The sequence below is a fragment of the Lytechinus pictus genome, chromosome 2, assembly GCF_037042905.1.
Source record: "Lytechinus pictus isolate F3 Inbred chromosome 2, Lp3.0, whole genome shotgun sequence".
NCBI lineage: Eukaryota > Metazoa > Echinodermata > Echinoidea > Temnopleuroida > Toxopneustidae > Lytechinus > Lytechinus pictus.
In genome coordinates, this window is record NC_087246.1 from 25,995,398 (window position 1) to 26,011,466 (window position 16,069).

The window sequence follows — 16,069 nt, forward strand, 5'->3', positions numbered from 1 at the left end:
TTAAAAGCATATTCACATACCTTTATTATGTATGAGTTGTACTATGCACAGTATAGAACATCTTTGATATCATAAATGACTGCTAGAATAATGCAGTAACATTTCATCTTTAGGATAATACATGTACAAAGATTTATATCCACCAACATTGAGATGCCACATGAACTACTTTCACTATTCATACATTGCTGCCATTTTGAGATCACATAAAGAAAGCTAGATTCGACCCAGAATCCTTCCCTCTAACACAACATTAAGCGATTATTATTAATACCTTGGTCACATTCCTTGACCGGTTGCCTTACGGCGAGACAAAATCAGCAGTTTTAGGTATTCCTGTACAAACCACCCACGTGTAGCTGGTAGTAGCTGGTACAAGGATGATTAAAACTGCTAATTTTGACTCGACGTAAGGCCACGAGCCGGCGAATGTAACCAAGGCTTAACCAGTATTATGGTTGCAAAAAAACCTGTAATAGCTGAGCAATTGCATTTTCCCCTTCTTGTCAACACCCGATTGGCTTAATACAAAAAGCAGAACATCCTTTACTCAACCATGTTATGAAACAATGGATAACCACTTCTGCATGTACAGATAATGCATGGTGCACATACAGTAAGGGATGAAATTATGATGTGTTGATCACCAGTATAAACTTAAAGTACATGAACGTAATCATAATCACTTCATTTTGCTTAGAATTCACTTAAGTCCATAAATACTGAAAGATATTTTTGAATGAATTTCACATGATTTAGAATGTTCACCATAGGTTAGAAAAAATATGAACATAAGATTACTTTGCCAAAACGTAGATCAAATCTATTGAGACATTAACCTTTTTGACATTGAATAGGCATATCATTGTTTTACAGTCTTCTTGTCTAAGAATTGCTCCAACTACGTATTGAAGGGTTATATATGAATGTAAGCATGAGCCCATCATAAACACGAAATTGCGGCATGTAATTTGATTTGCTACATGTCATAATTGATAACTAAATGACGTTCAATACTTGATGTTGCTACATAAAATAATTAAGGTCATGTGGCAACGTGAATTCATACCTACTCGAGCCATTTAGTAATTTCAATTAGTATATGACCTAATTAATTATGACATATAGCTCAAAATTGACCAATTTGATTGACCTCAATTATTTGAAGTAGCAACATCAATTATTTAACATAAGCACTCTCAATCGACGTGGAGTAACTCTTCTTTAGGTTATGTTACTATTCGAATTGGAACATGTTATTGTTTAGGTCATGCAGCAATTCAAATTACTTGCTCAAGTAAACAATTACAATTGTAATATCACGCAAAATGAATTAGCTGTACATGACATAATTCTGTTTTTTGATGGGCTTATGCTTCCATATATTAAGTAAATAGCTTTAATTCTTAATGATTATCCAAAAATTCATATACATAAAATAAACCAATATGAAGAGCATCATATCCAAAGTGATCACCAGTTCACCCAATGTTACAGTACAAAAATAAAAAGCTGATTTTCTTATGTACTTTCACACACGTTATACATGTGCACTGTATGTCACTTGACCCTGGCAGACAATAGAATTGACAAGCAGTGAGTCCTACATGTACATGTAGCTGCCTGGTTTGCATACTTTAATGTTATATGAATTTCAATCATGGCCATGTGCTGTTTATACACTAAATGGAGGGATCTTGTCATAATGTTATGTCAATTAAAAACTAAATAAAATCCCAATTATCCTGAATAGACTAGCCCCCTTGCAATGGACATTGTAATCTTGTTTTCTTTTACCTTTCATTATTTTTGAAAATTTTCATACAACTAGGGCTGGGACTAAAACCCGAGTACCCGGGTCCCGCCCGGAAGCCTTGGGTACCCGGGTAGAAAAATCAATACCCGATACCCGAAAATTGCTCACCAGTATAATGTACATGTATTTGATTTGTATTGCGTAGTGTAAGACATGATTGTAACTCATCACAAAAGTACACAAGCCTCATTTTGAATTTCACCAATTACCCTCTAAATATCCATAAATATACAAGTTTTCAAGTGATGATGATGTGACCGAGATCGTTCAATCATCGCCATGTTTCTTTTGCAGCGCAGTGACGTCATCCAGCCACTGCGACGCAAACCAATTTATGAATGAAAATATAGTAATCATGCGCATTGCAAGCCTCAGCCCCACTCAGTATTCCGTCAAAACAAGTCTGCAATACTCTGTCACCTCATACCAAAATCGACCTACGAAGCGCCAGCCAATCACGTTCTTGTTACCATTTTTAGTTCATCATAAACCGAAAATGGGAACACGATCGTGATTGGCTGGCGCATTTGACGCTCCGAAACCCTGAAATCAATTGACTTTGTTCACGTAGCGATACAAACTCACGAACACGATGTAATATCGACGCTACTTCGTAAGATTTTGACGGAAAAGCAAGAAGTAATAAAAATTTGCTTACCTGTGCAGTATCGGTGAGAAAACCTTTTATAATTCATATGAAATATAGGAAAGTGGAATTCTAGGTCGATTTTGGTACGAGGTGACAGAGTATTGAAACTTAATTGTTTCGATTGAATACTGCGTGGGGCACGGGAGGCTTGCAATGCGCATGCTTACTATATTTTCATTCATAAATTGGCTTGCATCGCATTGGCTTGATGACGTCACCTATGGGGTTTTTCCACCAGTCATATTTCAAGTGGCATGATTTTCGGGTACCCGCCCGAAAATTACCACGGGTACCCGAAGAGAAAAAACCCGAAAGTCCCAGGCCTACATACAACTCTTTGGTTTTTTTTTTATACTTTATCAAAGTTTTTATGATTATAAATGTAATTAAATAATTTGACTTTAATCTTGATAAATGTATATTACTGGTATACTAATTGTGAATTTTTAGCAAGAAACAGTATTTGTGTTGGATTAATACATAAAAATGTTGCAAAATTTCGGAACAGCGTACCCAGGCATCACAAATTTGGTCTCAAAAGATGTGCAAGACTTGAAAGTAAAAAGGCAGCTTACAGCCTCCCAGTTATTAACCCTCAGTTAAATTGGACCAATTTGACCCCCCCCCCTTCCAAAAATTTTGCGACCATGCTGTCGCACAATTTTTTTAAAACATGCCTCTTTCTAGTCTTGTGCATCTTTTGAGACCAATCTTGTGTCACCCGGTACGTGGTTCTGTAATAACGTGACATTATGTAAGTACATGTCATACCAAAAATTGCTCCAAAAAGTGATTTTGTGTACAAAGTCAATGCAATAGAGGAAAAAGTATGATTTTGTATTCTAATTACGCATAAATTGGTATTATCACTTAATAACAATTTGCGTGAAATAATTTACAATTTAATTTTGTAAATTATGCCCTAGACAACCCATGTGCCAATGTAAGACGCGATTGTGCGGTCGAGATCTAAAGGGAGGGGGGGGGGGGCCCTGGAAACCGCCTCCCCTCCCCCCCTTCCCCGGCCATATCAACTCCCAAAATACCCTGGCCTTAGTTGACTTTCTGGCTCCTCTTGAGTAGTCACCATTCATTGGACAGCTTGTTTTTATCCACGTCTGTATAGCACGAGGCAGCTTAATCTGTAGAAAAAAAACACACGTACCATTACGATAACATGAACAACATAAAAATACAAGAAATAAGGTGTTTTGCCACCATCTAGATCTCTTTTCACAAGTACATACCTATCGGATCATGAGGTCCTTGCGGCTATCTCTCTTAGCATATTCTTGCTTATAAAGCAAACTAAGCCGAAGAGTGACAAACAATTTATAATGCAAACAAATTGTCATAAGCACATATTGAAACTCTTTAATAAAAAAATGAAGAATAAATCTACATCTTCTAACAAGGATTACACTGTATGCCACTGCATGAATACAATCTGCTTAATTTTGCAATTATAATATCTACTGAAGTGAATGCCTACATAATCACCTTTTATGAACTCCAACCGTGTCTTGTACATGATCATGGCCTTTTCTGTGTACACCTGTAGTATCTTTCCCACATAATGCTGGACTTGTTGCTCGATCATCCAGAGATCCCTCTTTGAATCTTTAATGAAATGAAATGAATTTGAGTGACATAGTAAAATTTTATTTGCAGATTAATAAAAATACATGATGATAAAACTTCTTCATTTCCATATTTCAGTGTTACAATTCAGGTGCAAAGAGTCATATTCTTTAATAATATTCAACATAAAATCAATGAAAACTAGTGCTGTTGTCGATAGGCCTCATATCGACATTGATGTCGACATACAAAGGATTTTCAAAATTCCGACATGTCGACATGCACGCACCCACATCGACATGTAAACATAAAATAAAAAGGGGTCTAGCCTACAGTCACGAGTGTAAAGATTAGCTGAAAAGTTAGAAGCATTTATCCACAGTAATTGGCGCGATTAAAAGGTTTATTCAGCTTAGCAGCGCATTAAATGAAAAAAGAATACCTGCGAGCTGTGCGGCAGTAGAAATACGTCAGTGCAGGGCCGGCCTGCCCGATCGAGCCGCCCTCGATATCCCGCTATAGCGAGCGTAGCGAGAGTAGCATTCACCGTACCCATCCACGGAAATATGTACCCATCGCGCGCTATTCACCGTGCTTGATAATACGTTGCTCCTCAATGCATTACTTTTCACATAAACGTGAACAGCAGCGAACACGTGTTTTTGTCAAAGTTGTGACCGCAGCAATTGAGCGCTTCATATCACGAAGTCACAGAAAACTTCCCTTCATTCGTTTGGAGATCGTTGCACGGATCGCTTCGGAAGTGATACTGAAATTATCGGTCGATTTTCATTATTTTTCATTGTCAAATTGAGGAGCTTGCGTTTGCAGCACATGGTACCAGCGTATACTACGCAATGATCACTGTTGTAATTGGTGATTCTCAAATTGGCTACGAGTGTTATTGTGCAATGCTTTCGAGACCGGATCGTGGTACAAAAACTTGATTCTCCAGAAAAAAATGTGGATTAAATCGGTGATTTTGGAAGTGAATTCACTCCAGCTTGGTAAAAAATATGTTTTCCCGAACTGAGCCTGTATTATATAGATCTAGTGTGGGGATATCACTCGTGTCAAGGTGAATATATTTGATTGAGAGTGTTGTTCCACGATCGAATGCTTTTTTTATGTTAGGGAGCCCAGGCTAAATTACGGTCCCTTTTTCATGTCGACATTGTCGATGTCGGGATTAATTTTTAAGCGACATGTCGACATAGATTTTTGTTCCCGACAACAGCACTAATGAAAACATTAAAAGTAGAGGAGCATTTTAACCTTACTCACAGTCTGTTATTGTCGCTAAAGTCTTTACAATAAGAAGATTGGACACTTTGCCGACATCGCGTAATGCTTTGCATCGATTTACATGTATAATAGTCTTTGTGCCTAGTCTTTTCTATGTAGTGTCTTTAATATGTCTAAAACATGCGTCCTTTAGCTAATTAGACGAACAATTTTGGAAATTAAAGACGGATCCATATTTTATCAACCGGAAGAGAAATTAGTGCTTAAATGAAGCTATTTGAGGGATATTGATGATATTTAGGGTGAATTGACTTCACATCTTTTCGTAAGTTTGTCATGTTCATAGAAGGCCGGACTTGATTTTATAGAAACCTCTTTTAAATTTGTGGGATTGCCTACCTCGAGTGAAGTTCGTGCAGGCTCCACTCCACTTCACTATTGCTACACTACGCTCCACCTACCCAAACTTTGAGACCGTGAACTGGATCTGATATTCCGAGTGACAAAAAGTGGTATTTTATGGGGGGGATATAAAATTCATGCAACATCACGCTCTTTAAAAAAATTAAAACTAATATTCTTCCTGCACACAAAGTTTCACTTCTTCCCCATGCCTCTATCCGTCTCAAAATTGATGATTTAGAGCCAACATGAAGTTTCTCACACGTATCAATATTCAATACATCGCATGCGCGTGAGGTCGGTCGGGTCAGACCAGACCCGGTATATCGCGCATATTGCATCCGCATGCAATGTTTTGAAATCGGCAGCGAATTATAAATATGTGTGAGGAACTTCATGTTGGCTCTAAATCACCAATTTTGAGAATGATAAAAGCATGGAACTAAATGAAACTTTGTGTAAAGTAAGAATATTAGTTTTAATTCTTTTTAAAAATCAAGATGTTGCATGAATTTTATATTCCCCACCCCCATAAAATCCCACATCTGTCACTCAGAATATCAGATCGAGTTCATGGTCTCGAAGTTCGAGTAGGTGGAGCGTAGTGTTGTGTAGCCGTAGTTAAGTGGAGTGGAGCCTGCACAAACTTTGCTCGAGGTAGGGATTGCCATGCAACTGTTGACATTGTACACAGCGGCACGTAATACACCCATCGGTGCTCTCTTGGCTTTCCATGTGATGCCACTACCGTCTATCATTAAGAAAGAAGTTGACAGGTTGAAGGTTTGGAGGTGTCATAAATATTTACTATTTAGTTAGGTTGTTGTCCAAAATCTGGCGCTAATGCAGTTTCGCACCGGCCGATTACCAGCAAACCTCATCACCAATACTTGTTCCCAAATGTCATGACAAGTCTCTCAGTCACATTTTAATGTCAATATACCCAATACTTTACAAAATATCGTAATCGAGAACGGCTGTATTTCGGCTTTGATCTCAACGTCGTTGAACTAATCCGTAGACATCGCTTCGCGGATCACTCGGATTCGCCGTGCGCAGTATGTTGATATGAACTGAATTTAGCAACCAAATCATGTGAACATGTGGCAAACGAACTGCCAGCATGCCGTATGTGAATCTTTTGGTTGCATAACTTCAGTCCATATCAACATGACGGCGAGCGGTGAAGCCAAGCGAAGCGATGTTTGACTGAGGATTCGAACGATCGATGCCTTCAAGATCACAGTCAAAATACAGGTGTTACCGCTCGCAATATTTGGAAAAGCGGCGCTAATGCAGTTTCGCACCGGCCGATTACCAGCATACCTCATCACCAATATCTGTTCCAAATGTCATGACAAGTCTCGCAGTCATATTTCGATGTCAATATACCTACTCCTTTTCAAAATATCCTGATCGGGAACGGCTGTATTTCGGCTTCGATCTTGACCTCACTGATCTAATCCGTAGACATCGCTTGGATTTGCCATCGCTGTAATGTTAATATGGACTGAATTTAGCAACCAAATAATGTGAGCAAAGCGGTGTTTGACTGAGGATTCGATGTCTTCGAGATCGCAGTCAAAATACAGCCGTTACCCCTCACAATATTTGGGAAAGCAGTGGGTATATTGATATCGAAATGTGAACCAAGAGACTTGTCATGACATCTGGGAACAAGTATTGGTGATGAGGTATGCTGGTAATCGGCAGATGCGAAACTGCATTAGCGCCGGAAAAGCAGTGGGTATATTGACGACGAAATGTGACTGAGAGACTTGTCATGACTAGCCTGGAGGCATCTGGGGAGTAAAATTATTTCTACTATACGTAGGCTTAGCACATAAATATTTATTGGCTAATGCAAGTATTTTATAATTCACGATTATCATCGGCTGAAGTTTTTTTTTTTTAATTGGCACTGCTCATGATATCGTCGCCCTCTCTTATACACGTCTTTTAACTAGGCTACGAACAAAGAAGGAAATATGGCGACAAGATCATCGGTGAGTATCTGCTCATCTTCTCACATGATTTTTCTTAATATTTGTATTATTTTTCGTGTAAAAAACTTTATAAGTGCCTAATGGGGGGAAATGAACTTCTTTTCCATTTACAAAATTGAGTGATAAGCAAGTTAAATAAATCAAATATTTTGGAGCAACATTGTTTTCTAAAAAAACTCTCCTTTGTGTGGCCCAATGCCTTGCCAGGCATCATGGGGAGTAAGCCTACATATACATGTAGTAGAAATAATTTTACTCCCAGACACCTCCAGGCTAGTCATGACAAGACATGATTTGGGACAAAGTATTGCTAGCCTATTAGTGATGAGGTATGCTAGCACTGTAATCGGCGGGTGCGAAACTGCATTAGCGCCCCCGATCTTGCCTTTCTTGAAATGGTTAGCGGACAAGTAGCTTACTATCTTTGATTTAGTCAAGAAGTTAGACTTACGACGGTGTTGAAGCCTGGAGGCGTTTGGGGAGTGAAAGTAATATACTGTACGTATGGTCACTCCCCTTACGCCTGGCATTTGTACTTATAGGCTCCCACACACCAAAGAAAAATGCAACTATAAAAATGCGCCAAGCTGCTAGTTATGTTTAGATTCTAGTACACTTCTGTACATGGGTAAAAATATTGGTTGGCAACGTTTGGCAAAAAATGGATAGTTATGGTTACAAAATGATGCCAGAATTATATGAATTAATAAAAGTAGAAGAGAGTTTACTTACACTTGTTGACATCGCCATCTTTGTAAATGCAACCTAGTTACGTTATGCGTATAGAGGGCGGCAAAATCATGAGCGGTGCTAGATTAAAAAGTGTTAAAATGTCCCGCTTCTAGTGCTGTTGTCGGAAACAAAAATCAATGTCGACATGTCGCTTAAAAATTAATCCCGACATCGACAATGTCGACATGAAAAGGGGACCGTAATTTAGCCTAGGCTCCCTAACATAAAAAAAGCATTCGATCGTGGAACAACACTCTCAATTAAATGTATTCACCTTGACACGAGTGATATCCCCACACTAGATCTATATAATACAGGCTCAGTTCGGGAAAACATATTTTTTACCAAGCTGGAGTGAATTCACTTCCAAAATAACCGATTTAATCCACATTCTTTGTACCACGATCCGGTCTCGAAAACATTGCGCAATAACACTCGGAGTCAATTTGAGAATCACCAATTACAACAGTGATCATTGCGTATTATACGCTGGTACACATGTGCTGCAAACGCAAGCTCCTCAAATTGACAATAAAAAATAATGAAAATCGACCGATAATTTCAGTATCACTTACGGGGCGATCCGTGCAACGATCTCCAAACAAATGAAGGGAAGTTTTCTGTGACTTCGTGATATGAAGTAAGCGCTGAATTGCGGCGGTCACAACTTTGACAAAAACACGTGTTCGCTGCTGCTCACGTTTATGTGAAAAGTAATGCATTTAGGAGCAACGTTTTATCAAGCACGCGATGGATGGGTACGGTGAATGTAGACAGCTGGCAGCCGTCTGTTTCGAGGAGTTTTTTAACTTTTTTTTTTTTTTTAATTTCTCCTCGTACACAGACGGCTCGCTAGCGTGCAGCCACCATTAGGGGACTTGCAATGCAAAATCCCCCCGTCGGGGCTCTTCAATTTTTGTCTTTAATGAATAAAAATTTTGAAAATTAACGCGACCAAAATGCAAATTAATATTCCCTCTTGGCATTAATTGCCAAAAAACGGAGAAAAATCAAGTTAAAAGGAACAAAAACAGTGACTTACCTCGGCTGTCGCGCAAATTCACTTCCCTGTTTTATCCGATCTTAAGTACATAAACATATGGCCATTGAGTCCCCTGTACAGATCGCGCTAGAACTTCGGTCTCTGTATTTGGTGAGTGAAGCCAACGGAGTTCAGCTGAACAACCAACATAAATAACAGAGACCGAAGCTTTTGGTCTACGGTGAATGCTACTACGCTACGCTCAGCTCGCTATAGCGCTAGATATAGATCTAGAGCGAGTCGGGATCGCAGGTATTCTTTTTTCGTTTAATGCGCTGCTAAGCTGAATAAACCTTTTAATCGCGCCAATTACTGTGGATAAATGCTTCTAACTTCTCAGCTAAGCTTTACACTTGTGACTTTAGGCTAGACCCCTTTTTATTTTATATTTACATGTCGATGTGGGTGCGTGCATGTCGACATGTCAGAATTTTGAAAATCCTTCGTATGTCGACATCAATGTCGATATGAGGCCTATCGACAACAGCACTACCCGCTTCAATCACTGAACTAGAAATACGTGGAAGTCGTGTACACCCAAGCAAAACATCGCCAGCGAACTCGATAAGTGACCGCCGCCATTTTGCTAGGTCAATTGTTCGAGAATGCGCCGTAGAAGGCAAGATGCAATATGTTTTCTCTTTGTATTTCTAACTTAGTTCAGTGGTTGGACATTTTAGCACTTTTTAATCTAGCACCGCTCATGATTTTGCTGCCCTCTATATGCGTTACGTAACTAACTTAGGTTGCATTTACAAAGGATCAAAGATGGCGATGTCAACAACAAGTGGAAGTAAACTAAACTCTCTTCTACTTTAATTAATTCATATAATTCTAGCATCATTTTGTAACCATAACTATCCTTTTTTTGCCAAACGTTGCCAACCAATATTTTTACCCATGTACAGAAGTGTTAAAACTGGAATCTAAAGTTTTTAACTAGCAGTTTGGCGAATTTTTATACATATAGGCCCTAGCCTAATTAGCCTAGGTCCTACTCCTAGTTGCATTTTCCTTTGGTGTGTGGGAGCCTATATATAAGTACAAACGCCAGGCGTTAGGGGAGTGACCATACGTACAGTATTATTAGTATTACTATTACTTTCACTCCCCAAACGCCTCCAGGCCACCCCTGACCTGGCTACAATCATGAACTCTTTGCCTACTGAGGTAGTCACAGCATCAACAATCAATGGCTTCAAGACAAAGTTAGACAAGTTCTGGTCTGCGTGGCATTATGTTCACGCATGGGAATAGTGCCTATTTCATTCCAATACGTACCGGTAGGCGGTACATTAATTGGCACAGCACATTGCACAAATAGCACAGACTCAGTTTTCGAACTTATCCAAGCTAGGAAGACAATCAAGCTAGGAAGACAACAAGATAGACCTGGAAACTTGACTGCAGGAACAACTGTATTTTTCCAGTAGATGCGGTATAAAGGTATAAAGATGACAATACAAACATCCTCACCGCCGCCATCAATACTACCGGTACTACTAGCCAGCCGTTGGCCGTCCCGGCCGCGCACAACGCAGATCAGCCCCCACCCGTTAAGTGATCGGGAACAACGGCAGTGCAGTGGCCGTACGGTAATGATTAAAAAGTCGAAGAAATTTAAGTGCATGCCGCGCCAAACTACGAAAAATTGATCTAACTTACTGTGGCTCCTTACTGTTTAGCCTGTTGTGTGAATGTCTTAAGAAGTCGTTGTCCGAATCTGATCCATATTCTGTTAGTTTTTGTTGAAATATTGACGGCCTTCTTCATCAAGCTTCAGGTTCAGCTGAGCAGTTACGAACGTTTTTTTTTCAAATGGCGGAACCGGAAACACGTATACCGGCCGTACGCGTGCAAATTACTAGTCCGTGCGTTTGTACGGGGAGGGGGGGGGGGGGGGGGCGGGGGGGGGGGGTCTTACTTTTTACTTGGCAACCAGACAATTTGACTATTTTCGCCATCATATATATCATATTATTAACGTAAAGTAATTGAATAAAGTAAAATTCATATATTTATTTCTTCTTCCTTTCTTTTTCTTTTCTATGTCTTTTAATTTTTTCTTTCTCTTTATTCTTTTTTTTAATATAAGGATAGGATTTAAAAACATGTCTCACAATTTAAAACCAGGGCTTTTACTGAAAATATGTTATATAGGCCTACTAGTATGCAAGTAGGATGACAAAGAAAGCAATGAGGAAAATCACAGCTCCAATCCTATGTATTTTTCATTTTATTTATTTTCAAAAACACACATTTTATCCTTTCTTGCGATCGAAGGAAAGATCCCTTTATAAGGTTCAAGTAGTACAAGAAAATAATCTTAGATCAAGTGCCGGCAGGGTATTTTGATAAGGGGTGGAGGAGCAAGACAAGCAAATATAAAGATACCATTTTAAAGCGAAACATAAGAAAAGATAATAACTTTGCCAACGAGGTAAAAAAAATAATATTACATCGGTCGTGACACTTTAAGGATGGAAAATAGTTTGAAAATATATAGATACAAACTTCATACAAATTAGAAAAAAGAAGCAAAATAAACTGCCATCATATGTCAACAGAGATACAAGATTGTTCTTGCAATTAAAAAACATATTTACAAACTATATATAGCCTCGCATCATAAAAATAGATTGAAAATATACAAATTTATTTGATTTAAAAAGAAATAGATATAAACCAGCCTGGCTAACATATTGCAAGGTTGCAAAGATATAAACCGGTGATATAAAGAAAAAAAAATAGGCCTTAAAATGGAAATTAAATATCCTATTTTTAGTTTATCCTATTCCACCTGTAAAATAGAAAAAATATTGTGAATAGGAGAACAAATATTGAAGTAATTCTATTTGTAAAATATATTTGTAAGAAAATAGGTCCTTTTTACTAAAAAAAAATAAATAAAAAAATAGATGGGAAACTTGGAAAAATGTATTTTCTCGCAATAAAAACTTCAAGGGGCTAGTATCGCATTAAAACTTGGTTATCAAACATGTAAAACAAAATCTTAGATAGCATTTTAACTCAGATTTATTTTTTAATCAACATTCAACGCTGAACTTTCTTATGTTAATTGTTTATCAATATTTTGTGAAAACAGATAGTGTGCACATCGTCATGAATATTCATTTGGTGGGCTGATGATGTGACATTCCCATTTTCCTTTTTTAATGTTAGATATGAAATTATGATTATCTAATTTTTTCAATACATGTGTAAATAATGTGTCTCCATTGTAATGAAGTTGCTGCATTAAATAACTAATGCGGTTAATCAGTTGTCATTCCAATTGTTTAAGTTCTTGGTAGAAATATGTTGAATAAACCTAATTTCATATAATGTACAAAAGAACATGGGATATGACATCATCAGCCCACCTAATTAATATTCATGAGACATGCCTAAATAAAACTGTTTCATGGGAATATTGCAAATACTTAAAATTCAACTTAACTACGTTATTTGTCATCCGATTTTGAATAAATTTTAAGCATTTTGCTCTGTGAATTTTACTCTATTTATTGATTATCTCTAGCCTTGACCCGATCCCCTTCAATTATTTTCTTGTATTAGAAAGAGATGGATGAAGTAGAATAATACGTTCATGCTTATGTTTTTATTCATTACAATATCTCTTTGAAATTCAACCCGGCTTCCTCACAACCATTAAGCTCTAAGGGTGTTAGGTGTGTCCTGTATGTTTCAACACGTACCCTTTTAAATGTAGTCAATTTTTTATTATTCATCCTGTTTTTTTATGAAAAATAAGTGGCGAACAAACAAAACAAATGATAATTGAAATTTAAAAGAGCGCATGAAAAAGAAATAACCCTGAAAACGAACAAGAGTCCTCAAAATATAAGTTGCCCATTTTGGGGTCAATAATTTTTCGCATTTTTCAGTTCGCGCTTTGCTCCTAGTTTTGATCTAGTACGTATAGTACCCTTTCTCGTAGAAATAGAAGCTATCAAACTTAAAACCTCCGAGTCTCAGTAGGCATAACCCCCCCCCCCTCGCTGATATAGACCTACACAATGGGATAGGGTGAAATATAATTTTCAAATAGGGCCTATATGTCACAATCTAGCTATCACAAAATTAAATTTTCATATAAAAATTGTACTTTTTAAAATGAATGGTGCCCTTTTAAGCCTTATGGCCTTTTTAAATATAAGAATCAATACCCCACTGACCTCTAGCTCCCGAAACTGAAGAAAAAAGATAAATCCCTCACTGGAAATAAAAAAAATTAGTCTGTGGTACAAACAGGGCTTCCATGCAAGTACTGAAGGAAACTAAATTTTTCATGTACCACAGAAAATACACCATAACGTCTGTGATACAGTTTCAGTCATATTTCTGGGGTGGCTGCATGAGAAGTACCGCAGGAAATTTTGAAAGTATAGCACTGGGGTTGCCATAGCATTTTAGAAGTGCCTAATTGAGTCCTGCAGGAAATTTCAAAATTTTCATTTACCACAGAAGTATCACAGAAGTATCACATAGAAGTGCCTTTAATAGGATCGAGTACTGCAGGAAATTTCAAAATGTTCATGTACCACAGAAGTATCACAGGGTTTCCATAGAAGTACTGCAGGATATTTTAGAATTTTCATGTACAACAGAAGTACGACATAACTATCACAGAGTGATATTGTATACAGTTATGTACAACAGAAGTATCACACAGGTACGACAGAGTACCATTAAGGTATTGCATGAAATTTTCATATTTTCATGTACCACAGAAGTATGACAGAACTATCACAGAGTGATACCACAAAAGTCCTGTGGTAATTCTGTATACAGTTTTGTACAACAGAAGTATCACACAGGTACGACAGAGTACCATTAAGGTATTGCAGGAAATGTTCATATTTTCATGTACCACAGAAGTATGACAGAACTATCACAGAGTGATACCACAAAAGTCCTGTGGTAATTCTGCGGTACTGTCGTGTATGACAGAAGTATCACACAGGTACAACAGAGTACCACTAAAGTACTGCAGGAATTTTTTGTAAGGGTCCCTTTGGTCATAGTATACTGCATGATTTTAAAGGGCAATATTTGCTCTGTGCCCATCTTCTCGGGTCACTACACAAGTCCTGTGTAGTAGAGGGATCAAGCAAGATCTGGCTTTTGGGTTGAACGACTCCAGATCTTTGGCAGCGCACGGCTATGGTAGGGGGTGGGGGGGGTGCAGACCAAAAGGTGATGCACTGTCTGATCCTCCCCTCAGTCGTAGATAGTGTCTGCATCCCTGCTGTAGCCCCGAACTGCATATTAAGGACTTTGCACCTTCCTGTTCCAGACCATAGGCGATTAAGACATAGTCAGGATGACCATTCGTCACTTGAACCTGGGGGCGTGATTCGCTAGGTCACATGGAAAGCTTTTGCGTCACAGACTGGAGGTGGTTTAACCATTATAGGGGGATCCTTTGACTGTGTGCATAGCCATCAAGGGATTCAGTCAAGTGAAACGAAGGATTCGAGTCTCTTTTTGGAAGGTTCATAGTTAAAGAGTGGAAGAAGGACATTTTTTTTTGCTTGTTTTTCCACCCATTCTGATACCTCTATGTGTGGGGGACTGTGCCACACAGTAGGTAAAGATCGTTTACTCTTTTGGTAGCGGACAGTCGGAAATTGCTCTGCAAGCAGCATTCAGGACTGGGTTAAACTTGAAGCATACAGCAGAGCTTTTGAACGGATGGTTTGGCATCTGCTCCCCATATCGTGTTAGCAAGCCTCTTTTTGATGTTGTTCCTTTCTCCAGCTTTTGCCTTTGTCTCGGCAATATGTTCTTTGTACGCAAGAGTGCCGTCAAGGTAGGCAGGCTTGCTGGAGTGTTTCATTCACTTTCAAGTTTCAACACCATCTGACCAGCAGTTTCCGGTCTGCATCTCTATTGTTAAGGTGGAAGACGCTAAGTTGGGTTTTCTCTGGATAGTAAAGAGTCAGATATGCCAGAGCATCACTGAATGTTTTTTTCCACCTCTTCTGCTTTTATGAGGCAATGCACAGTTCATCAGCATATGTAGCTCTTGGTGTTTGGGTGGATTAGTTGGTCGTTTGTGTATTTGGACAAGGACACTTCTTTGTTGGGGACCATTTTTCTGCCTCCACCATTTGCTGCTGGAACCACTGAGATTCACAAACAACCGGTTTGAGGACATGTTCTGATTTAGCCTTGTCAACTTGACGTCCTTTGTCATCACAATGACTTTCCTCGTAAGTAGGCCTACCCTATGATTAACTGGTTCATAAGCTGCAGAGAAGTCAACAAAGGCTTCTCCAGTTTTCAGACCTTCCTCAAACCATCTGATGTATAGAGTCAGATTCAGTACTTGATAAGTAAAGGACTTTCCTGGCCTGAATCTTGCCTACTTGAATGATGAACTCAGTCACAAAGGGAGCAATGCGGTTGAGCAGGAGCCTTTCAAAGGGATTGTGTGTGTGACAGAGTAGAGAGATAGTTCTGTAACTCCTTGGGCTGATTGGGTCTTTGCCTGGCTCGAGTTAGGCAACTACCCTCAATTTCCTCTTGCCATTTTTTTTTCATGCAAAAAGTCGATTAATATGTCCGCA

At 38.6% G+C, this 16,069-nt stretch overlaps 1 long non-coding RNA gene across 1 annotated transcript; it reads right to left on the reverse strand.

Moving 5' to 3' along the window:
• On the reverse strand, positions 1–11,282 carry LOC135157701 (uncharacterized). Its single transcript, XR_010296671.1, has 3 exons — positions 11,152–11,282; positions 3,966–4,085; positions 1–3,607 (listed from the first exon to the last, which is right to left on the reverse strand). It is a non-coding gene; the product is annotated as an uncharacterized LOC135157701 (long non-coding RNA).
• Between the last annotated feature and the right edge of the window lie 4,787 nt (positions 11,283–16,069).